The 24,399-nt window shown below is 43.5% G+C and overlaps 1 pseudogene across 1 annotated transcript in view; it reads right to left on the reverse strand.

The window, feature by feature from the left end:
• Positions 1-12,296, reverse strand: part of LOC308419540 (actin, cytoplasmic 2-like) — a 1,056,985-nt pseudogene extending 1,044,689 nt beyond the window's left edge. The window contains exon 1 of the transcript in view: positions 12,111-12,296. The product of the transcript in view is annotated as an actin, cytoplasmic 2-like (transcript). The remainder of the gene's footprint in view (positions 1-12,110) is intronic.
• Between the last annotated feature and the right edge of the window lie 12,103 nt (positions 12,297-24,399).

Below are 24,399 nucleotides of genomic sequence, written 5' to 3' on the forward strand. Positions count from 1 at the left end.
TGTTCAAAATTCAGTGGGGTGACTGTGAAGCTTCTGTGCTTGCTGGAAGAGACAGGGCATAATCCAGGAATGACACACAACAGGATGATCTATGCCATAGCGACTAGCCATCGGGGGAGGGAAAAATGATTCGACGTTCTATGTCACAGAGTAATTAGGGAAGGTCAAATAAACAAATTCTATAAAAAATTGCTTCAGGCTTTCATGGGACTGTTCCATGGGGAAGTACAGGCATTGTGTATTGTTCCTTCGGAGCCCTGGGAACTTCTCTCACTTGAGCTGGTGGAAGGGAAGTGAACCTTCTACTGAATAAAGCCTTCACAATAGGTATTCTTGACATAGAACAACAAACATGAAATGCATAACACCCACCTCCACACGTGTTTGTTTCTAAATGTCTAGATATTTGGGGAAGTGATGGAAAAGGACACAGGTTATGTATGTTCAACGTTCTGAAAATGTACACCAACGGTTACCTCAGCCGTGTTTCGGAACACAGAAAGAGTTTGTTGTGTGGAGGGGAGTAAGAACAAAGAGCAGGAGGGAAGTAATATATTTACCTGTCGTGGAACATAAAAATAACTTAAGATTTTTTTCTGGGGGGGGATTGGGATAGCTATAATGGGGATTGGACCCAGAGCACTACACAGAATAGGCAAGTGCTGAACTACATCCCCAGCCCCATCTTCGATGTATTTTAACTGAAAAGTCCTACAGTCTAACTGATGGACCAAACGTTAAGAAAAGTGTTGTTGCCTAAGTGACAGCCATGTCCAACCTTGGATCTTGTTTCAGAGGTGACTAGAATCACTAAGACTTATAAACGACTAGCAGAATGTTAGCTTCTGGACTTATATTTGTGGTACATTTTACTGAAAGGTGCTATTTTAGACTTTTTCCCCTCCAAATTATTTTTCCAGAAGTCACATCTGGTAACTTCAGGAAGTGAATCCCTTATCACTCTAATTTCTCTCTGGCTTTTGGGTCAAGGAGATGAGCAAGGGGCAGCAGCCAGTAGAACCAAGCAGTCTGCTAGCAGGGACAGATGCTGGCTCCTTTTTCCTTCTGATTCATAGGAGATGTTCAGAACCCTTCTAGTCGAAAAGAAAGAAGAAGGGACGCAGGCAAAAATGGTCCTTCTGTGTAAGTTCTCATAGGTAACCTATTCCAGCTTAAAAAGAAATACATACATTTTGTGTTAGAGAACACTCTCTGTTTCAACTACTTTGCAACTGAGGTAGGAAAATAACCATGAAGAATATGTGAATCAGTGCTCATGACTGTGTTCCAAAAATACTTTATTTAGAATAAAAACAAACAAACAAAAATCCTGGGAAGGTAGTGCGGCAGGTTAAAGTGAATTTTAAACCTCATCAGTGGAAATTCATCACCGCTATCAACATATTAATAATTCATAATTCTAAGATTAAATAGCAGCCAATCAACCTAGATAATCAAGCCTCAGATGGACAGGAATTGTCAGGCAGTGCATACCATGCTAAAACATGGCTAACATGCCCAGCAGTACCCAGATCGCTTACAGCTACTGTCAAAGAGTACTTGAAATCAAGTCGTTAGTGAAAAGCCAGAACTAAAGCTTACTTTCTCACAGTTTAGGATCCCGAGCAACCAGGAATAAGGTTCGGTTGACTGGGGTGCTTTCTGCTTTGGTGGAGAGCAGAGGGTGTGGTAGCCCAATGCAGAGTGAATCTCCGGTATAGGGGCCTGCATCGCTCTCTTGAGATGAACCTCATGATCTAACCACCGCTTAAGGGCCTCATCGTTTGGTAAATTAGTAACTTCTGGGTTCTGGACTGTCCACATCCATTTCTAAACTGCAGAGGGGTCAGATATCCTGCTTGGATCTATCTAACTTTTTGAAAACAGAAAACTGTTGGAGGTTTGTGAAGTCAGAATAGATGGATCTTATCACTGCCCTACTGATCAAGGAGCTATGCGTACAGCGTTAAAGACTGAAGCAGGCAAACTAGCTAAGTAAATAGGAATGTCATAATGCAAAGGGAGCCTCTATGTCAACCCCGAGCACAGCATCCGAAGAGGAAATGATGGAACACATAATACTCATAAAAGACGGCAATAGATACAGCCTACAGGGGCCGCCACAACCTTTTTTTTAAAACTTTATTTTAAAAAACAAAGATAAATGTACAGATTTTAAAGTATTTTTGCATAAAAGTATACAAACACATTTTTATAAGGTTGTAATTAAGTTTTTGTGGGTACCTATACATACACATATGTATATATGTAGCTATAATATAGAAAAAGGTTATTAATTTGAGTAGATAGAAGAGAAACTGAAAGGGGCTTTAGGAAAAAAGGGGGATGTGATACAGTTCTATTTTAATTAAAATATATTCTTTTTTTTCTTTTTTTCTTGATCTTCACACAGTCTGTGGGTTGTTTCTGGGGTGTTCAGGGCTTTCTGGGGTTAGTACCCAATTATAAGTGACTGCATATTATGTCTGTTCTTTTGTGACTGGGTTATCTTGCTCAGGATTATATTCTCTAGAGGCATACATTTTCTTAAGAATTTCATAAGGCCATTTTTTCTGATAGCTGAGTAGTACTCCATTGTGTAAACGTACCACAATTTTTGTATCCATTCATCTACTGAAGGACATCTGGGTTCTTTCCAGCTTCTGGCTATTATAAATAGAGCTGCAATTAACATTGTGGTGCATGGATCTTTGTTGTATGTTGGAGTATCTTTGGGGTATATGCCCAGAAGTGGAATAGCTGGGTCTTCTGGTAGTACTATGTCCATTTTTCTGAGGAACTGCCAGACTGATTTCCAGAGTGGTTGTATCAGTTTACAACTCCACCAGCAGTGGAGGAGTGTTCCTCTTTCTCCACAACCTCGCCAGCATCTATTGTCATCTGAGTTTTGGATCTTGGCCAATCTGACTGGTGTGAGGTGGAATCTCAGGGTTGTTTTGATTTGCATTTCCCTGATGGCTAAGGATGTTGAGCACTTCCTTAGATGTTTCTCAGCCATTCGATGTTCCTCAATTGAGAAATTTTTGTTTAAGTCTGTACCCCATTTTTAAATAGGGTTGTTTGATTCTCTGGTGTCTAGCTTTTTGAGTTCTTTGTATACCTTGGTAGTGTCTTTAGCCTTACAGAAACTTTGTAATCTCATTACGTCCCATTTGTAAATCTTTGACCTTAGAGCTCGATGTATTGGTGTTCTGTTTAGGAAATTTTCTCCTGTGCCTATGAGTTCTAAGGTTTTTCCAACTTTCTCTTCTAATAGTTTCAGTGTACCTGGTTTAATGTGGAGATCTTTAATCCACTTACACTTGAGCTTTGTACAAGGAGATAAAGGGTCTATTTTCATTCTTCTGCATGCTGAGTGCCAGTTGGACCAACACCATTTGTTGAATAGGCTGTCCTTTTTTCCATTGAATGTTTACAGCTCCTTTGTCAAAAATCAGGTGACCATATACATGAGGGCTCATTTCTGGATCTTCTATTCTATTCCATTGATCCACATGCCTGTTTCTGTACCAGTACCATGCAGTTTTCAGCACAATTGCCTTGTAATATAGCTTGAGGTCAGGGATAGTGATTCCCGTAGATGTTTTCTTGTTGTTGAGGATGGATTTCGCTATTCTAGGTCTTTTGTTATTCCAAATGAACTTGCACATTGCTCTTTCCAACTCAGTAAAGAACTGGGTTGGAATTTTGATGGGGATTGCATTGAATCTGTAGGTTGCTTTTGGTAAGATGGCCATTTTTAAAATGTTGATCCTTCCAATCCATGAGCATGGGAGATCTTTCCATTTTCTGAGATCATCCTCAATTTCCTTCTTTAGAGGTTTGAAGTTCTTGTCATACAGGTCCTTCACTTGCTTAGTTAGAGTCACACCAAGGTATTTCATAGTTTTTGTGACTATTGTGAAGGGTATCTTTTCCCTAATTTCTTTCTCCACATGTTTGTCCTTTGAATATAGAAAGGCTACTAATTTGTGTGAGTTAATTTTATATCCAGCCACTTTGCTGAACTTTTCTATCAGCTGTAGGAGTTCTCTGGTAGAATTTGTGGGGTTGCTTAAGTACACTATTATGTCATCTGCAAATAGTGATGTTTTTACTTCTTCCTTTCTGATTCATATCCCTTTGATTTTCTTTTGCTGTCTAATTGCTCTGGACAGGACTTCCAGTACTATGTTGAATAGGTAGGGGGAGAGTGGGCAGCCTTGTCTAGTCCCTGATTTTAGTGGGATTGCTTCAAGTTTTCCACCATTAAGTTTGATGTTGGCTGTTGGTTTGCTGTATATTGCTTTTATTATGTTTAGGTATGGACCTTGGATTCCTGTTCTTTCCAAGACTTTTAACATGAAGGTGTGTTAAATTTTATCAAATGATTTCTCAGCATCTAGTGAAATGACCATGTGATTTTGTTCTTTGAGTTTGTTTATATGGTGGATTACATTGATGGATTTTCTTATATTAAACCATCCCTGCATCCCCGAGATGAAGCCTACTTGGTCATGGTGATCATTTTGATGTGTTCTTGGGTTTCATTTGCAAGGATTTTGTTGAGTGTTTTTACATCAATGTTCATAAATAAAAATGGTCTGAAGTTCTATTTCCTTGTAGGGTCTCTGTGTGGTTTAGGAATGAGGGTTATTGTAACCTCAAAAAATGAGTTGGGTAGTTTTCCATCTGATTCTTTTTTGTGGAATAGTTTGGAGAGTATTGGTATTATGTCGTCAATAAATGTCTGATAAAATTCTGCACTAAACCCATCTGGACCTGGGCTTTTTTTGGTTGGGAGGCTTTTGATGACTGTCTCTATTTCTTTAGGTGTTATGGGATTATTTAGATGATTTACCTGGTCCTGATTTAACTTTAGTACCTTGTATTTGTCTAGGAATTCATCCATCTCCTCCAGATTTTCCAGCTTTGTTGAGTAAAGGCTTTTGTAGTATGATCTGATGATTTCTTGAATTTCTTCAGTTTCAGTTGTTATGTCTCCACTTTCCTTTCTGATTTTGTTAATTTGGATACTCTCTATTTGCCTTCTAGTTAGTCTGGCTAAGGGTTTATCAATCTTGTTGATTTTCTCAAAGAACCAGCTCTTGATTTTGTTGATTCTTTCAATGGTTCTTTTTGTTTCTATTTGGTTGATTTCTGCCCTATGTTTGATTATTTCTTGCCATCTACTCCTCTTGGGTGTATCTGCTTCCTTTTGTTTTAGAGTTTTCAACTGTGCTGTCAAGTTGCTGATGTATGCTCGTTCCAGTTTCTTTTTGGAAGCACTCAGAGCTATGAGTTTTCCTCTCAGTACTGCTTTCATTGCATCCCATAGGTTTGGGTATGTTGTGTTTTCATTTTCATTGAATTCTAGAAAATCCTTGATTTCTTTCTTTATTTCTTCCTTGACCCTGCTATCATTTAACAGAGCATTGTTTAGTTTCCATGTGCATGTGGGCTTTTTGTTGTCTTTGTTGTTGTTAAAGACCAGCCTTAGACCATGGTGATCTGAGAGGATGCATGGGAGTATTTCAATCTTCTTATATCTATTGAGGCTTGTTTTGTGACCAATTATGTGGTCAGTTTTTGAGAAGGTGCCATGAGGTGCTAAGAAGGTGTATTCTTTTTTTTAGGATAATATGTTCTGTAGATATCTATTAATTTCAGTTGGTTTATAACCTCTGCTAGTTTTACAGTATCCTTGTTCTGTTTTTGTTTCCCTGATCTGTCCATTGGTGAGAGTGGGGTATTGAGGTCTCCCACTATCATTGTGTTGGGCGCAATGTATTTTTTGAGCTTTATTAGGGTTTCTTTTATGAATATTGGTGCTTTTTTATTTGGATCATATATGTTAAGGATTGAGAGTTCCTCCTGACAAATTTCCCCTGTAATGAGTAAAAAGTGCCCTTCCTTATCTTTTTGATAACTTTTGGTTGAAAATCTACTTTATTCGATATTTGAATGGCAACTCCAGCTTGCTTCTTGGGGCCATTTGCTTGGAACGTTTTTTCCTACCCTTTTACTCTGAGATAGTGTCTGTTTTGTCCCTGAGATGAGTTTCTTGTATGCAACAAATTGCTGGGTTTTGTTTATGTATCCAGTCTGATAGCCTATGTTTTTTTATTGGGGAATTGAGTCCATTTTTGTTAACAGATATCAAGGAATAGTGGTTGCTGTTTAGTGCTATTTTTGCTTTTGGAGGTTGAATTGTGCCTGTATGTCTTTCTTCTTTTGGTTTTCTTGATTAGAGGTTTTCTTGTTTTTATTGGGATGTAGTTCCCCTTGTTGTAATCGGTTTTCCACCTATAATTCGTTGTAGTGTTGGGTTTGTTGTCAGATATTGTGTAAATTTAGTTTTGTCGTGGAATATCTTAGTCTCTCCATCTATGGTGATTGAGAGTTTTGCTGGGTATAGCAGCTTTGGCTGGCACCTGTGCTCTCTTAGGGTCTGCATGATGTCTGACCAGGCTCTTATAGCTTTCATAGTCTCTGTTGAGAAATCGGGTGTGATTCTGATTGGTGCCTTTATAAGTTACATGGCCTTTTTCCCTTACTGCTTTTAATATATTTTCTTTACTTTGGGCACTTGGCGTTTTGACTATTATGTGTCGGGAGGAGTTTTGTTTCTGATCCAATCTATTTGGAGTTCGGTAGGCTTGTTTTATGCTCATGGTCATCTCATTCTTAAGGTTAGGGAAGTTTTCTTCTATGATTTTGTTGAAGATATTTACTGTGCCTCTTAGTTGATATTCTTCGCCCTCTTCTATTCCTATTATCCTTAGGTTTGGTCTTCTCATTGTCCTGGATCTCCTGGACATTTTGGGTTAGGAGCTTTTTGGTTTTTGCATCTTCTCTGGCTGTTTTGTCTATGTTCTCAATATTGTCTTAGGCCCCCGAGATTCTCTCTTCCATCTCTTGTAGTCTATTGGAAATGCTTGCGTCTGTGACTCCTGATTTCTTTTTTAGGTGTTCTACCTCTAGGGTTATCTCTTTTAGTGTTTTCTTCATTGTGTCAATTTCCATTTCAAAGTCTTTCTTCAATTCTTCCATCTCTTTGGTTCTGTTTTCCTCTTGTTCTTTGAGTTCTTTGAGTGTGTTTCTTCTTTCCTCTTTAAAAGCTTCTGATTCTTTTTGCTTTTCCTCCCGTTCTTGTTTAAGGATCTCTATCATTGTCTTGAGGTATGATTTTAGGTCTGCATCTTCTTTTTCTGGTGTGTTTGGCATTCCGCTGTTTGCTGTGATGGGAGAGCTGGGTACTGGTGTTGCCAGGTTGTCTTGGTTTCCCTGGGGTATGTTCTTTCCCTTTCCTCTTGCCATCTTGTTGTCAGTCTTGTGTCCCTAGATCACTGCTGGATCACTACTGGCTCACCTCTGGCTCACTGCTGGTTCACTGCTTTTCCAGTCCTGTGTCCCTGAATCACCACTGGCTCACCCCTGGCTCACTGCTGTTCCTGGTGGTGGGTGGTCTGAGTTCGGTTCCTCACTCCTTGTTGTTCAGCTGGGAATAGCCCGATGCAGGGTTACTGGTTCCCTGGAGCAAGCTGGGGCAAGGAGGGGGAACGGGGACCGCCGGCTGGCTCACAGCTGGCTCACTGCTGATCCTCGGTCCGCCACAACCTTACATGAAAGTCTGTGTGTCCTTACCTGTTCAAAACCTGTCTGTTCAGTGCTGGGATGACACTGCTGTTGTTACTATGCCACTGAATTATTGTCTCAAATCATCTGATGTAGGCATCCTCCTGTCTCTGAAAAGTCCCTTTGCCTGGGGTATCCAACCTCTGGGGTATACCCAGCTTCTGTGACCTTTGCCTCAACCTTGGGGCATACCCAGCTTCTGTGACATGTCTCTTTATTGCAATGCCCTCAGTCTCACTGTGCTGCTACGCCCGGGTGCCATTATTCTTCGGATGTTCTCTCTCAGACAGTTTTTCTTTCTTTGAATTGTCAAAACTCTGCCCTCACAGAGCTCACACTGCAGAGCTAGGATACAGACACCTTCAAAGATTTTTGGCAAGTGTGATGAAAACAAGCAGAGCACTAGGGTAAGGCTTGGCAAACTTTTTTTTTTTTTTAATTTAAATTAAAGACCAGGCAGTAAGCACCAGGGCTTCCGATCCTGTACTCTTGTTTCAACTACTCAGAAACTGAGGCAAAAACATCACTGGGTAATGCGTGAGTGAATGCTCATGGCCGTGTTCCAGTAATACTTTTATTACCTAACACTTGAGGTTGCCCTCTGGCCTTTGCATACATATGTACACATAGACTCTAGTAGGAGAACACATATGAGCGCACACATGCACACACGCATGCACGTGTACTACCCTTCAGATTTTACCTGAATGTTGAGAGTATCTGACTCCTGAGGTGAGAGTAATAAAGATCTTAGAGTCGCCATCCTGCACATCTGAGGGAGAGCATGTTAATGTATAAGTTGGAATGTAAAGCACACTTGGTTGATAAGGACATTAAATTTCAATTTATGATTCAAGTTTCATGCTAGAAGATTGCCATGTTAGTGGCATTTGGACATGAGTGAAGACATTAGGGACACATTGCTGGAGTTGGATGCTCATGCTCTGATTTCATCTACAGCGAGGCCAGCCCCGGGAAGTGACACAGGATGGCTCACCACATAAAGCCAAGAAGGCAGACAGCCAGAAAACATGGCTGCATTTTTACTGTCCTCCTGAGAGAGCCTTGCCTTTGGCACAAGCTAACTCCAAGGAGCAATGAATTCATTTAACAGAGTAAGATGTAGCTTTCTAGCTTAGGGGATGCTGGTTACAAGACAGAGCCAGGAGCAAGTGTCCACCTTTATAGCCACAGCCCATTTCCGTTCAGTAATGTGACATAAAACCCACATAAAGCCCTGTTTTGAAAACTGCCATTTTTATGAGCAGGTGTCACACTCCCTTCCATCTCTCTTGACTCACAGTCCCTGCCCAGCAAAACCATAGCCCTGGCTGGCTGCAACCATGCCCCATGCCTGCTCAGCTGAATGTGGTAGGCAAACGGCATACCTCACAGCAAAGCCAGTGGGAGGGACAACCATGAGTGAGGGCGGTCCTTCTGCACATACTTCTCCATTGTTTTCCTAAGTTAGTTTTTCTCCTCCTCCATCTTAGGGTGGATTTGGAACCGAGATGTAACTGACGTCCAATTATTTGCATAGAGTACACAGTATGTAGCTTGATAATTTTGAACGACATGGTGCCCACATCCTGAATCACGGGGGGAAAGTTCTCCAAGCTCTCTTTCCAGCCAGTCTTGCTCCACACAGACACACGGTCCCACCACACCCCATTCTGTGCTGAAGACATTTCGGCAGTGCCCACACTATTCCCTGCCCACTCCTACACATGCACTATCTTGGGTATGTAACTTTATTTTTTTTTAAAGATTTATTTAATGCATATGAGTACACTGTGTCTGTCTTCAGACAACACCATCCATTATAGATGGTTGTGAGCCACCACGTGGTTGCTGAGAATTGAACTCAGGACCTCTGGAAGAGCAGTCAGTGCTCTTAACCACTGAGCCATCTCTCCAGCCCAGAAATGTAGCTTTTTAAGAGATGGTTTCTCTGTGTAGCCCTGGCTATCCTGGAAATAGCTCTATCGACCACACTGGCCTCGAACTCACAGAGATCCCATTGCCGCTGCCTCCTGAGTGCTGGGACCAAAGGTGTGTGCCACAGCCGCCTGTCTCCATGTACCAGCATTTACTTGCATATACTTCCTGCCTGCTTGTAGACATTTGTCTCTGTCTTCTCTAAGCAGGGCCCTTCCATCCGTCTCTGTGTAATCTAATACACTAGTGACTGTTTCCTCCCTTTTATACAGTTTTACAGATGGTTAGATACTTTTGTTGTTGTTGTTTTCTTAGACAGGGTTTCTCTGTGTAGCCCTGACAGCTATAGAAGTCACTCTGTAAACCAGACTAGTCTTGAGCTCACCCGCTTCTGCCTCCTGAGCGCTTGGATTAAAGGCATGTGTCACTAATCCCATCTGTGTCCCATTAATGTAAAAATAAGTCAGCTTCTCCTTGCTCCACTTTTCCTACTAATGTCATGCTCTGTCCCTTCTTTATGGCAAATTCAAAGTGTTTGTAGCCTCAGGCTTTACTCTTAAGTTCATCCAGCGCAGGCTTTCGCTCCCACTACTGCATACAGATGGCTCTTCTCAAGGTCACCCAGGAATCCATAGGCTGGGATGAGGAGGGGTTAATGGCTCTTCTTGACCTTGGGCCATGTAGTATGTGGGGGATGATGAGGAAGCAGGAGGGAGACACACAATGTTCTGAGAACCTCTGGTCACCTGAAAGAGTAAGACTAAAACCAGGATACCAACGAGAGTCTCAGCTGACCAGCAATCATCTGAGCACCTGTGCTATGTAAATGGTAGTATACATAAATAGTATATATACTGAAAGTCCAGCTCTGACTCAGATGATATATGCATCCCCCTGTCCCATGCAAGCTATAGGGAAACTAGCCCTTACATTAGGTGGTTTTCAGTCTTGTTTTTTTTCTTTTCTTTTCTCAGTTACTGCAGCATTTTTGTTTTTCTTTATACAATGGCGTGTTACTGGAGCCTAATATTCTCACTGAACAGTAGAAAACCAAAAATTGTCATTTCTTAAAGAATTGAGTACAAAAAAAAAAACCTTACATAAATTAAAAGGATGACTACATTTACAGGTGTTGCCGCAAACGTTCCCAAACTCAAGGCAAGTAACAACAACCCATGGTGGGTGGTCAGGAGGGAAAACATCCAGAACGGAAACTGGATCCTAAGGCTCGGACTTTCCCACCCTGTTAGACTGGCAAGAAGGAAGTGGGAACTGGTTCAGGAACCCTTGCCAGCCTCTGGAAACCCTGGAAGTCTGCTGTTGGTTAATACCCTGCACAGATCACTAGGAGGTGCTCACAGAGATTCACCAGGCTGAGGACTCTTCCACAGCGTGCTCCCCCAGCCACCAAATGACCGAGCCACATGAACTAAGGACTAAATCAAGATATGCACAGAGTATTAGATATATATTAAGGGGACAGTTTACTTGAATACCAGGTCAAAAATCAGCAACAAGTTCTACATCCAGTGCTGATATCAGATACAAGCTTCAAGGACAAATTTCTTTTCAAAGGCTTATTCCAGTTTCATGAGGCTAGCATGAGGTGTGTACATTTGCCAGGGTAAATCAATACTTCAGAATCAGATCATGCAGCAGATGCCTGGCACCTGTTCAGAAGCATTTGCGGTGGACAATGGACTCATATTTCTGCTTTCTGATCCTTGTCTGCTAGAAGGTGGACAGTGAGGCCAGGATGGAACCGCCAATCCAGGCTGAGTACTTGTGCTCAGGGGGAGCAATGATCTTAATCTTCACTGTGCTGGGTGCTAGGGCTGTGATCTCCTGCATCCTGTCAGCAATGCCTGGATACAGGGTGGTACCACCAGGCAACACTGTATTGACATACAGGTCTTTGTGCATGTCCACATCATGAAGGTGGTCTTATGGATGCTACAGGACTCCATGCCCAGGAAGGAAGGCTGGAAGAGAGCCACCAGACACCAGAACCGCTCATTGCTGATGGTGATCACCTGCCTGTCAGGTAATTCATAACTCTTCTCCGAGGAGGAAGAGGATGCAGCTCAAAATCAAGGGCACCATAGCACATAGACATCTCCTTTATGTCACGAACAATTTCCCTCTCAGCAGTGGTGGTAAAGCTGTAGCCCCATTCTGTCAGGATCTTCATGAGGTAGTCTGTCTGGTCTGGATGTACATGGTATGGAGAAGGGCGGAGCCATGGTAGATGGGCATCAGAGTCCATGACAACGCCATTGGTGCACCCAGATGAGTACAAGGACAGCACCGCCTGAATGACCATGTACAAGGCTGGGGTATTGAAGGTTTCAAACATTATCTGCGTCATCTTCTCTCTGTTAGCTTTGGGGTTCAGGGGTCCTCAGTCAGAAGCACCGGGTGCTCCTTAGGGGCCACACGCAGCTCATTGTAGAAGGTGTGGTGCCAGATCTTCTCCATGTCAGCCCAGTTGGTGACAATGCCGTGCTCGATAGGATACTTCAGGGTCAGGGTACCCGTCTTACTCTGGGCTTGTCACCCACGTACAAATCTTTCTGGCCCATGCCCAACATGACGCCCTGGTGTCGGGGGCGCCCGACAATGGAAGGAAACACTGCCCTGGGGGCGTCGTCGCCAGTAAAGCCAGCTTTGCACATGCCGGAGCCATTGTCAGTGATGAGTATGGCCATTTCTTCTTCCATTGTGATCCGCGAAGGACGGGGTGATGGGAAAGAAATGCAGTGTAAGCTGGTGGCGGAGTGTAAACAGGTTTTCTTTCATCCTTTTCTTCCTTCCTTCATTCCTTCCTTCCTTCCTTCCTTCCTTTCTTCTTTTGAGACAGGTTTTTCTTTGTTAGCCCTGGCTGTCCTGGAACTCGATCTGTGGACCAGGCTGGCCTTGAACTCACAGTGATCTGTCTACCTCTGCCTCTCAAGACTGGGATTAAAGGCATGTGCCACCAACACCTGGCAGAGTGTTATTTATTAAACTAGGTTTGTACTTTTTAAGATTATAACATAATTACACCATTTTCCTTGTCCCTGTCCCTCACCTGCTACAGCACTTGGTAAAGTGGGCTCTGCACCCCACCTGAGCAGCTCATTAGAGCTGGCCCTGGTAATCTGTGTGTGTGTGTGTGTGTGTGTGTGTGTGTGTGTGTGTGTGTAGTATAAACTGTCCCTGAGGAGTGAGTCAGGGAGAGCTGGCCTTGAAAGTCCTCTGTCATGAGGTTGGTAGGTGGGGATAAGGGGAGTATGCCCTCTGCTCCTTCACCCCCTTGCCACCTGAGGGCTAACCCTGCCTCCTGCCTGACTGAGCCATTGGGTAACCTAGCCAGAGCAGTGCTAGAGATCTTGCCCCAGAGGGCTAAGGGAGAGCAGGCATGCTGACTGGCAGAGATAACCCCCAGGCACAGATCCAGGACACTCACCGAACTGGCCAACTCCAAAATCCATATCATCTATGAACAGTTGAGATGTGTGAAAGGACCAGTCCTGCTGTCCTAAAGCCAAGAAAGATCTCAATAAAAACTCATCTCTAGAAATTAGAAAAATGGGAATCAGGACAACTTTGAGATTTCAATTTACCCACTCAGAAAGGTGTCAGTTCTTCTCAAGGACCCTTGTATGGGCCAAGTACATTGGGGATATTCTGTTGAATATTGTTCTAGTTTGCTTCCTGTTGCTGTGGTAAAACTCTGACCAAAAGAAACCTTGGGAGGAAAGGCTTATTTATCTCAAGACTACAGGTGATCATCAAGGAAGGAAAAAAAGAAAAGAGAAGAAACGTGGGGAGAGAACTGAAGAGAGACCACTGTAGAAGAAATGACTGTCTTGCTTCCTCTGGCTTGCTCAGCTATCTTTTTAATACAGCCCAGGCCCCTCTGCCTCAGGGAGGCAGCATCCACAGTGGCCTGTGCCCTCCTATATCAACCAGCAATTAAGAAGCTGCTTCAAAAGCACAGCCATAGGCTAACCAGATGGAGACAATTACTCAATTAAGACTCCCTCTTCCCAGGTGTGTCAAGTTGCCAACTACGATTAACCAACAGAAGCATGAAAATGCAGACTGCAGACCAGCCTATGTCTACAGTCCAGGATGGCTACAGTCTGAATGTCTGCTGACCAGAATGGCTACAGTCTGAAGCCAAGGCCATTGCCTTTTAACCAAGCACACAGTAATTCTTATGCACCGTTCACACCACTAGACTCCCTGCTGTGTGAGTGCAATGTGAATTAAGATTGGAATCACTTTTGGTCGAAGTGGTAGTGGGGACAGATAGTCTCATTGGGGAGAATCTGAACTGAGGCTTTAGCTAGGCTGTCTTAAAGAGGACAGAACCAGGAAGTGCTTGAGGATGGAGGAGTGGCTGGCCAGGTGAAGTAGCACAGAGGGACAGTGGCTGTCCCATAGAGGAAGCTCTGTTCCAGGTTTCAATCAGCCACCCACTTCAAGATTTGCCAGGGCCCAGTCTTCCTTCCCCAATGGTCTGGTCTGTGGCCCCCCAGCCCACCCTCTCATGGGATGTTGGAGAAGGACTGAAGAATGCAAAGCTGATTTTCTTTCTGCTCTCTTGTCACGGAGAGAGCTAAACTCGCTGGCTTTCTGCCGTCTGTCAAGTCTGCTGTTCTCTGAATCCAAGCAGAAGTATGAGAATTTTTTTTCTTGCCACTCTGGCTGGAATTCTGCTGTTCGCACCACTTTGAGAAAGCCACAAGCTGACTCAGTTTCCAAGTGAAAAGCAGCGCTCTTCCCAGTACCCTGCAGTGTATCCAGGAGGCCAGCATATGGCCTAAACAGCACCTTTTGTAGCTTTGCAGCCTTCGGGGGAGAGCGTGTGGCATTCAGTAGTTGTCACAAAGAACTCAAACACCAGAACTAATAGTTGCACCTTGGAGTGGGTGCATACTGCCCTTTCTTGGCCACAGGGAGACAGACCTCCATTAAAGTAAACACAAGTGTTTAACGGTTGGCTTGGCAGCCTTTTCACTAGTTTTAGCTAATGTTATGTGAGATACTGAAGGAAGCAGAGGCACCCATGTCTCTTCGAAGTCTCAGGGACTGGCCTCAGCATTCGGCAAACACCAACCCCACCCTGCTCTAGAACGTCATTCTCCCGCTGCTTCCCTGACGGCCCTCCCTCCACACACAGCGGGTTGCAGCTGAAACACCACGGTGAGCCTGGATGGACCGAGATGCAGCCTCCAGTGTGATGGACATTATTGTGTGCTGTTGTGTGCTCTCCCAGGAAGAATGTGTCCCAATTCCAGAAGTGCCACCAGTTATCAGCTGCCACTGTGCAAGGACTGATGTAGCTCCATGCCGTCACCCCCCAGACCCATGCATGCTTTGTGGTCCATAACCAGAAGAGACTGAGGCGGGTGGAGCAGAGCCTGTTTTTTTGGCGATGCTGATGAGCCTCTGGTCCTGCTTCCTACCCTTGCTAATCCAAGAGCATTCACGGATTGCCTTCCCTTGCCTGGCTTGCAGAGACTCCTGACACACAGTGATTTACAATGAGGCCGGTAGGCTCATAAGCCCCATCACCCAGGAAGCAGTACCTTAATTTCCTCATTTTCAAAACGGGAATACTCACTTCTAGACTGGCTCATGATGAACATGCGTGGCTTGGTATATGGTGCAGAGTAATCCTTCCTGAGTATTAGATACCATAATTCTTGAACAAGTTATCAAATAGTGTCTTTATCATTCCAAACTTGCCTATATGCTGGTAGCTCAGTGGTAGAACACTTACCTAGTGTGCATGGCCTCTTAGAGTCAGTTTCTGCATGAAAAAGAAAACTCAAAGCTGCAAACAATGCCTCTTATATCTGAGGATTTTAGTAAAGATTATATGGTATATGGCATAAAGCATGCATATGTGACACACTGAACACACATGCCCCTCACTGTTACACATGTCACATACTGAACAAACATGCCTCCCACTCTTACATATGTGACATTCTGACCAGACATGCCCTTACCCTTACATATGTGACAGAGTGAACAGATACGCCCCCACCCTTACATATGTCACATTCTGGACATGCCCCCTTCACATATGTGACATGCTGACCCCCCTCCCAAGGAAACACCAACGATAGCTCTGAAGAGTGGGTTTTTGATATTTTTTGATCTCTTTACTGCTCAGTGTTCATTAGGATAATATTTGAAGGAGTAGTTCTGGATACAGAGAAGAAAGATGAGGCAGAATAGAGCCCAGGTTTGTGCCTTTGTTCACTTTCTTCCTCAGCCAGTTCCTCCAGAAAGTTCTCCCAAGCTGTCTCAGCTCCCCCTACAAACTGCTCCTACCACCATTGATTGGCTTCTCATTTTCCTTAATCTGTGTCTGGAATCCCCAGGGTGCTATACTGACTGTGTCAGAGGGCTCTCCTTTCATACTGAAAACTTCCGGGAAGCCGAGACACTGTCTTGTCTTCTTAAAAAAGCATGCCATAGCATGTGTTGCTGCAATTCGTTCCCAGGAGGAAACAGAAGAATCTACCCATCTTCCTAAGGTCCCACCACCACTCCAAAGTCAACTCTGGGGTCCCTAGGACTTTATTGAGTTTCCTTACAGGGGTTACATACAGGGGTGTGAGTGTGCCTCCCTGCAACAGGCCACCCAGCAGAAAGAAGGTTTTACCTATCAGAAAGAAGGGCTTCCCAAGAGCATAGACAGTTTCTCTCTGCTTTAGACTGTCCTGGCCCATATACTATGGTCCCTTTCAAGGTCACGTGCAATTAACGCAGAATGGCAAAGGAAAGGAGCTAGAGAGTTACTGGGCAAGAGTTTCATGACACATCCCCTCTCCCCAACCCTGTCCCCAGCTACAATAATTCATTTGTAAGAGTGCCCAGCCCAGCTCTCTAAGATGGTGGTTGCTTGGTGCTGAGAAGACAGATACAACACTTGCTGTATTCTTTTTCTGGGGATGTTCACTGGATGCTGTTCTATCATTCTTTGGAGTTCTCGGGGCACTGGCCCTGGGATACTTCAACCTCTAAGGATACCCATGTTAGCATTCCTTCTAGGCTACACCCCACAGTCACAGTGAAAGGGGCTGTTTGCCCCTCCTCTCTCTCCCTCCCTCCTTCTCTCTCTCTCTCTCTCTCTCTCTCTCTCTCTCTCTCTCTCTCTCTCTCTCTTATCCTTTGCCTCTTGTCTCCCCTGCCACTGCTCCTCTTTCTCTACTTGTTCCTAGCTGCTCCCTCTCTCTCTCCTCTCTCTTTCTCCTCTTCTTTTTCTCTCTCTTTCTCTGCCTTTCTCTGACTCTACTTCCTCCTCAACTCCCTTTCTCACGCCCTAAATAAACTCTATTCCATACTATATCTGTAGTATGGCTGGTACCTCAGGAGGAAAGGATGCTCAGCATGGGCCTATGAAGGCACCCCTCCCACCTCACCATACCACACTTCTACCAAAACATATCCTGGCTCTTTCTTTCTTTCTTTCTTTCTTTCTTTCTTTCTTTCTTTCTTTCTTTCTTTCTTCCCCCCTTCCTCTCTCTTTCTCTTTCTTTTTCTTGAAAAAAAAAAAAAAAAACCCCACAACAACCAATATCTGTGTATATTCAAATCCTTTATATAAAATAGAACAGACTTTGCTTATAACCTGCACACTTTCTATTGTATACTTTAAAACATCCCTGGCTTGTTTACAACACCTGTCACGGAATGCTATGTAAATAACTCTATACTGCGACTTCTATACATCCACCCTGGCAGAAAGAAGACATTCTAGATCAACACCTGTGCCTCCCCTTTCAGCAGTGCATCTCAAGAAATTGCAGTTTCCCAAGAAATCTCCTGCTGTGGGAAGGGAAAGACTGAAGCCTGGTGTTAGCCAGAGGAAGAGATTTCCCATGGTTCTGACAACTTGTCAAACCACCTTGCAGGGCAGATGGAGCTTAGATACTAAGGGGCCAGAGCTGCTTGGTTAGACACACCTTCTCCATCTGAGACCAAAGCTAATGTCAAGACCCTGAAGATGGACGTCGGAGTCACTAGACCTGTTTATTTGTTCTTCTCTTTTCTGTCTTCCAGTATTACTTGTAGTGTAATTGACATATCAAGGACAGGTTGAAACCTAGCTTGTTTGGGATGCCAGAGTCTGTTTGATGCTAACTTACCCAGAATGAAAAGTGTGTGTGTGTGTGTGTGTGTGTGTGTGTGTGTGTGTGTTTAGTGCAGGTATAACTTTCCCCCAACACCTTTGATCCATGTCCCTGGAGTCTGAGGGAACAGTGTCCAGTGGGGTTTCTGACACATCTTATTGTGGCTATCCTGAGCCCTCTTGGGTCACGGACAAGCTCTGGGAACTCCTGAAAAGACAAAAGAATATATGTAAAGGCCAGATTTTTGTTTCCAGCCACCTGATTTTAATTCTTGTAATCTTACTTGGAATTGGGCAAAGATTCCCTTTAAAAGTTACCCCCATTTATAGGCTCATTCGTAAATTTTTTACCTCACTTTCATTACTCATCTATTTTAAAACAGGAGACATACTAATGTGACCTTATAGTACATTAGTCTATTAGAGATGTAGGAACATTGTCCTATGCTGACACCTGCTGGGCAGGTGGAGAATAACAGGTACCTGTAACTTTGAACAGAGGCAGGAAATGCATCTCCAACCAGGATCATAGCTTTAGGCTTGTCTTCAGCTCTTCCTCCTCTTATATCTGGGGGTCGGCATTAGAGTTTAGGTTTCTGGCATGTGATATTTCTATTGACATGATTATTACACACAGTGGTAGTTTTGTATGTGCACCTTTCAGAACCACTGAGGACACAACAGACTTTTAAATTCCTACTTTTACAGACTGGGAGTAGAGAAATACAGGAAAATAAAACATGGTATGTCAAGTGCTAATTAAGAAAAATAAGATAGAAAAGGTAATGAGGAGAGAGGGGAGGAGGGAGGGAAGGAGGAGAGGGAGAGGGAGAAAGAGAGGGAGAAGGAGGGAGTATGTGTATAAATGTGTTTGGAAGGTGGCTCATGGAGAGATTTAGGCTCACCTGCGAGTCCTGTGTTTCCTGTGGTGATGTACACAGGTTAACAAGTCCATTCAGTTGGATCCTATTGGTATCAAGGAACACAGCACTGTGGAATGGGAAGCTGGGGGACTCCTACACTGCACCCTAGTCAGGAATACATGCACTCCATTCTTCATTCCTGTCAAAGGTGATGTGGAAGAATGTGCAGGAAAGGAGTTGATGATATTACAGGGTCATAAAGAACCCGAGAGCTTCCTCATTCCCCACTTCATTTCTTATGATAGAACAGTGAGTGGAGACTGTAAGACACAGGCTTGACTAACATGAAAAGGGCAAAGAGGCTCACAGGCACCTTGAGACTGCTTTTAGTGAGACAGGGCCATGCCATTGTATTAACTCCTGCATTTTAGTTGAACTGTGACAACTCCAGTAACTACAGTCTTTTGATTCCTAGAAGTAAAACAACTCATTTCTCTAGACCAGTGTTTCTCAACCTGTGGGTCATGACCCCCTTTTTGGGTCAGATGATTCTTTAATAGGCATTACGAATCAGACATCTTGCTTATCGGGTGCTTACATTGTGTTTCACAACAGAAAAATTACAGTTATGAAGAAGCAACAAAAATTATGTTAAGGTTGTGGGTCACCACAACATGAGGAACTGTATTAAAGGGTTGCAGCATTAGGAAGATTGGGAACCACTGCTCTAGACTCTTTACTGCCCTGCCCCATGGATCTCAGTAATGGCTACCAGGGAAGCTGCTGCCCAGACACTTAGTACTCTAACTGATGTCTCACCACTCTTTGGAATGGATATCAGACAGCTAGAAAAGGAAACTTCTGACCTCCTTCCCCAGCTCCTCCTCCTGCCCATGGCTACCCCAATGTGGAAGGCATCAGTACGCCGCCCCTACCCCCTGTGAATCCCTGTCCCCCAATGAAGGCCTGCATTGTTTTAAGCATCTGGTTTTCATGTCTGTTTTGCCGTCTTCTGATTTTTCAGTTTTGGACAGAGCCCAAGGTTTAGGAAAGAAAGAATACACAGCTTAAAGAAGGCAATGTTAGAGGACTTAGGGGCCCGGTCATGTAGTGACTTTGGCCCTGGGGTAGTTAGTTGGCTTCCAAAGAACTTTTAGAAAGCCTGAAACAGCTTTAATGTTTTGCCTTTTTGAAATGTGGGCACTGGAATCGCTTTTGAGGGAGATGAGATCACAGGACGTGAGGCCACGACCATCATTCCTGTCTCTTGTTTTGTGAACTCTTCCAGGCCCCTGTTGGGGCCACTCTGCTGTGTATATTACCCTCCTAGCAACTACTCTGTCTTAAAATAATGAAAAGAGAAGAAGGAAAAGTAAAAGGAAGCAATCAAACCCAAAACCCCAAGGCTGGCAGTAGGCCGTGTTCTGGTGAGGGCTGGAGTCTTTTGCCTCTCATGCAAACAGACCCTGCTCTCAGAATGGTTGGGGACACTACCATTTTTATCCTCTTGTTCTCAGTGTGAAAAGGCACAGCCCCGATAGACCAGTGCCTTCCTCTTTTTTCTTTTTCTTAAAGATTTATTTATTTATTTTATATGAGAACACTGTAGCTGTTTTCAGACAGGACAGAAGAGAACATCTGATCTCATTACAGGTGGTTGTGAGCCACTATGTGGTTGCTGGGAATTGTACTCAGGATCTTTGGAAGAACAGTCATTAGGACAAAATGGCAACCAACAGAATGAGAAAAGATCTTTGCCAACCCTATATCTGATAGAGGGCTAATATCTAATATATACAAAGAACTCAAGAATTTAGACTCCAGAGAATCAAATAACCCAATTAAAAATGGGAGACAGAGCTGAACAAACAATTCTCAACTGAGGAATATCAAATGGCAAAGAAGCACCTAAAAGATGTTCAACATCCTTAGTCATTAGGAAAGTGCAAATCAAAACAACCCTGAGATTCCACCTCACACTGGTCAAAATGGTTAAGATCAAATACTCAGGTAACAGCAGATGCTGGCAAGGTTGTGGAAAAAGAGAAACACTCCTCCATTGTTGGTGGGATTGCAAGCTGGTACAACCACTCTGGAAATCAGTTTGGCGATTTCTTAGAAAATTGGATATAGTACTACATCAGGTAGTGTTGTACATTTTTTTTTTTTTTTAGCTAATCAAGATGTTTGTGATTCCTCATGAGTCACACACACACACACACACACACACACACACACACACACACACACACACACACTATTTCTATGAAGAATGCCATTGAACTTTTATAGGAGATCACATTGAATCTATAGATTGCTTTCAGTAGCATAGCATTTCACAATATTAATTATGATAGTTTATGGATGGGGAAGATTTTCTATCATTTAGTGTTCTTTTTAATTTCTTCAGTGTAGAGGGATTTCACCTCCTTGGTTAGGTTTATTTCTAGATTTTCTCCCACCTCAATGTACTATGAATGGGATTATTTTCCTGACTTTGATTTTAGCATGTTCATTATTGATGTATACAGAAGTTATTAATTTTTCTTATGTCTTTTAAGTGTAGGATCACATTGCTTGCAAATATAGATAAATTGACATCTACTGTGATGGTTTGTATGTGCTTGTCCCAGGGAGTGTGGCTTTGTTGGGAATAGGTATGTCACTGTGGGTTTGGGCTTAAGATCCTCATCCTAACTGCCTGTAAGTCAGGCTTCCACTAGAAGCCTTCAGATGAAGATGTAGGACTCTCAGCTCTGCCTGCACTATGTCTGTCTGAATGCTTCCATGTTCCTGCCTCAGTGATGCTGGACTGAACCTCTGAACTCTGAATTAAATGCTGTCTTTTAAGAGTGGTCTTGGTCACGGTGTCTGTTCACAGCAGTAAAACCCTAACTAAGACATTTACCTTTCCTATTTATATACATTGTATTTCTTTCTCTTTCATTATTGCTTTGACTAGTAGTTCACATGAAGTATATTTAAAGAATTGTGAGGTGGGGCCTATGAGATGACTTATTGGGTAAAAAGTCAAGCCTGAAAATCCTTCTGCTTCCCTGACATGGCCATTCTGCCTCTTCCTTGGTCCCCTTGCCTGGGAATCCTAAAGTCCCACCTGTCTCTCTGCCCAGCCAGCCATTGACTACTGGCAACTTAATTTGCCAGTCAGAAACAGCTGGGGGCAGGGACCCTCAACGTTTCACATGCAGAATTCTTGCCCTATTTTGGGAACCCACAATGCAAGAATTAAACCAAATCCATAACGCTCAACTCCTACTCCACATTCAGTCTGCCTGTGTGCTACCATGCTTCATGATGACAATGGATTAAGCCTCTGACTCTCTAAGACAGCCCCAGCTAAATGTCTCCTTTAAAGCTGCTGTAATCATGGTGTTTCTTCATAGTAATAGAACACTGACCAAAACACATATTCATTCTTAGAACTTCTTTTGTAAAATTTAATTTATTTCCCACTTATTTCGAGTTGGTTCCACACCTGGTTCACAGCTCTTCATGGCTGATCCCATGACTGTGGCATCTAGAACATCTTGGGGTCACCAGTAAAATCCAGTCTTCACTTTTACAGCTTTAAGTAATGGCATCTCTGGCTTCCCTGCAGGGACAACAGGGATATTCACCTGGCCTCAGGGACTTTCCTTAGCCATAGAGGAAGATTCCATAACCCCATTTTGTATCCTTGACTCTAAAACCAGACCACCACATAACCAAAGCTGCCAAGTTCTGCTGCTTGCAGGGACTGGAGTTTGGCTCCCTCATGCAATCACAGTTTCATCCCCTTACTGAGTTCAATTGCTTCCTTCATAGCTTAAGCTTTTAAAAAAGACAAACAAAACAAAACACCCTTCTTTCCACAAGTAGGAAGCATAGCTGGGTGATGAAGGCAGGCACAAGATAAGGCAAGGCCTGTGATTGGACGGGACAAAAAGGACAGGTGGGAGCAGAATTTTGGAAAAGGAAGAGAAGAGGGAGAGGCAAGATGGAGGAGGATGATGAGAATCAATCTCCACGTGGCTTCAATTAGCCACAGGTAGCTATGATTATCTTATAAGGGATGGATTATTATAGGACGGTTTGTCTTATCTAAGTGGGAAATTATATCATATCAGTTGGCTCTGAATTTATTGTGGGGATGTTTTGTGGAGTGTAAATTTACGAGATAAATCTGATTGTTAAATTGCAAGCTTCTGAAGCATTGATTTGGTTGGGATGGCATGGGATCTGACGGTGATTGCAGGGGGCAGTGGCTGGGAGTGTGGGAAAAGTCTTTGAGAGGGCAGCAGCTGCTGTGACCAGAGCAGGTCCCAGAGCTGTGGGGGACCAGCCACTGCTGGAAACTCTAGTCTTGACTTTACATGGCTGCAGGGAATGTGAGCAGAGTTCCCAGCTGGCAGAGAGACAACTGGGAAAGAATGGCTAGCAATGGGAGTGAAGAGACTGCCAGGGACAGAGAGTAGACGGGCTGGTGTGGCATAGTGCCACTAGAACCACTGCTTCTGAGATGAATATACCCTGCTAATTCCATGTGGCTTGATGATGCCAGCAATAGCGAGGGTTGGTGGTTCTTATTTTTAATTTGTACAGCTGCAGGGTCTCACCCTGTGGTCACCACTTACCACTTCCTTTATTTCATTCAGCATCTGGGCTTTTCTTTAACGTTTTCTTTTCTTTGAGAGATGGACTAATTTTTTTTTATTAGATACTCTGTATTTACATTTGAGAAGTTATCCCTTTAACCCTCCCTGCTCTCAACCCCCTTCCCCTCCATTTGCGTTCACAAAGGTGCTCTCCCTCCTGATCACCCTCTCCACCCCACTGCCTTGGCATTCCCCTACATTGGGAAAACATGCTCTACCTGGACCAAAAGCCCCTTATCACATTGATGTCAGACACTGCTATCTTCAGCTACATATGCAACTGGATCAATAGGTCTCTCAAAGTGCACACAGAGATTGGTGTTTTACTCCATGGGAGTTTTTGAGGGTTTGTTTGGTTGATAATGTTGTTCTTCCCATGAGGTTACAACCCCTTTTAAGCTCCTTAGGTCCTTTCTTTAGCAACCTCATTGGGGTCCCCAAGTTCAGACCGCTGGCTGGCTGCAAGCATGCTCACCTGTATCTATATGATTCTAGCATGGTCCTTGAGGAGACATCTCTGTCTGGTTTCTGCCAGTAATTACTTTTTGGAATCAGCTATAGTGCTTGGATTTGGTGACAGCATATGTGTTGGATCCCAAGGTGAGGCATCTTCTGAGTGATCTTTTCTTCAATCCCTGTTTCTCTATTTGACCTTGCATTTCTTCCCATGAGAGTTTTATTCTCTTTTCTAAGAAGGACTGAGACATCCGAATTTTGGCCTTCCTTCTTTTTGAGTTTCTTAATGTCTGAATTGTTTCTTGGGTACTGGGTATTCAGAGCTGTCTGGGCCTAGAATCAGCTTATCAGTGAGTACATACCATATGTGTTCTTTTGTGCCTGGGTTACCTCACTCAGGATGATAGTCTCTAGCACCATCTATTTGCTTGCGAATTTCATGAAGTCATTGTTTCTAATAGCTGAGTAGTACTCCATTGTGTAAATGTGCCACACTTCCTGTGTCCATTCATCCATTGATGGACATCGGGGTTCTTTCCAGCTTCTGGTTATTATAAATAAGGCTATTATGAACATGGTGGAGCATGTGTCCTTGTTATATGTTGGAGCATCTTTGGGGGTATATGCCCAGAAGTGGAATAGCTGTGTTTTCAGGTAGTACTATGTCCAATATTCTGAGGAACAGCCAGACTGATTTCCAGAGTGAGTGTAT

This window comes from Micromys minutus, assembly GCF_963924665.1.
Source record: "Micromys minutus genome assembly, chromosome: 1".
Taxonomy (NCBI): Eukaryota; Metazoa; Chordata; class Mammalia; order Rodentia; family Muridae; genus Micromys; species Micromys minutus.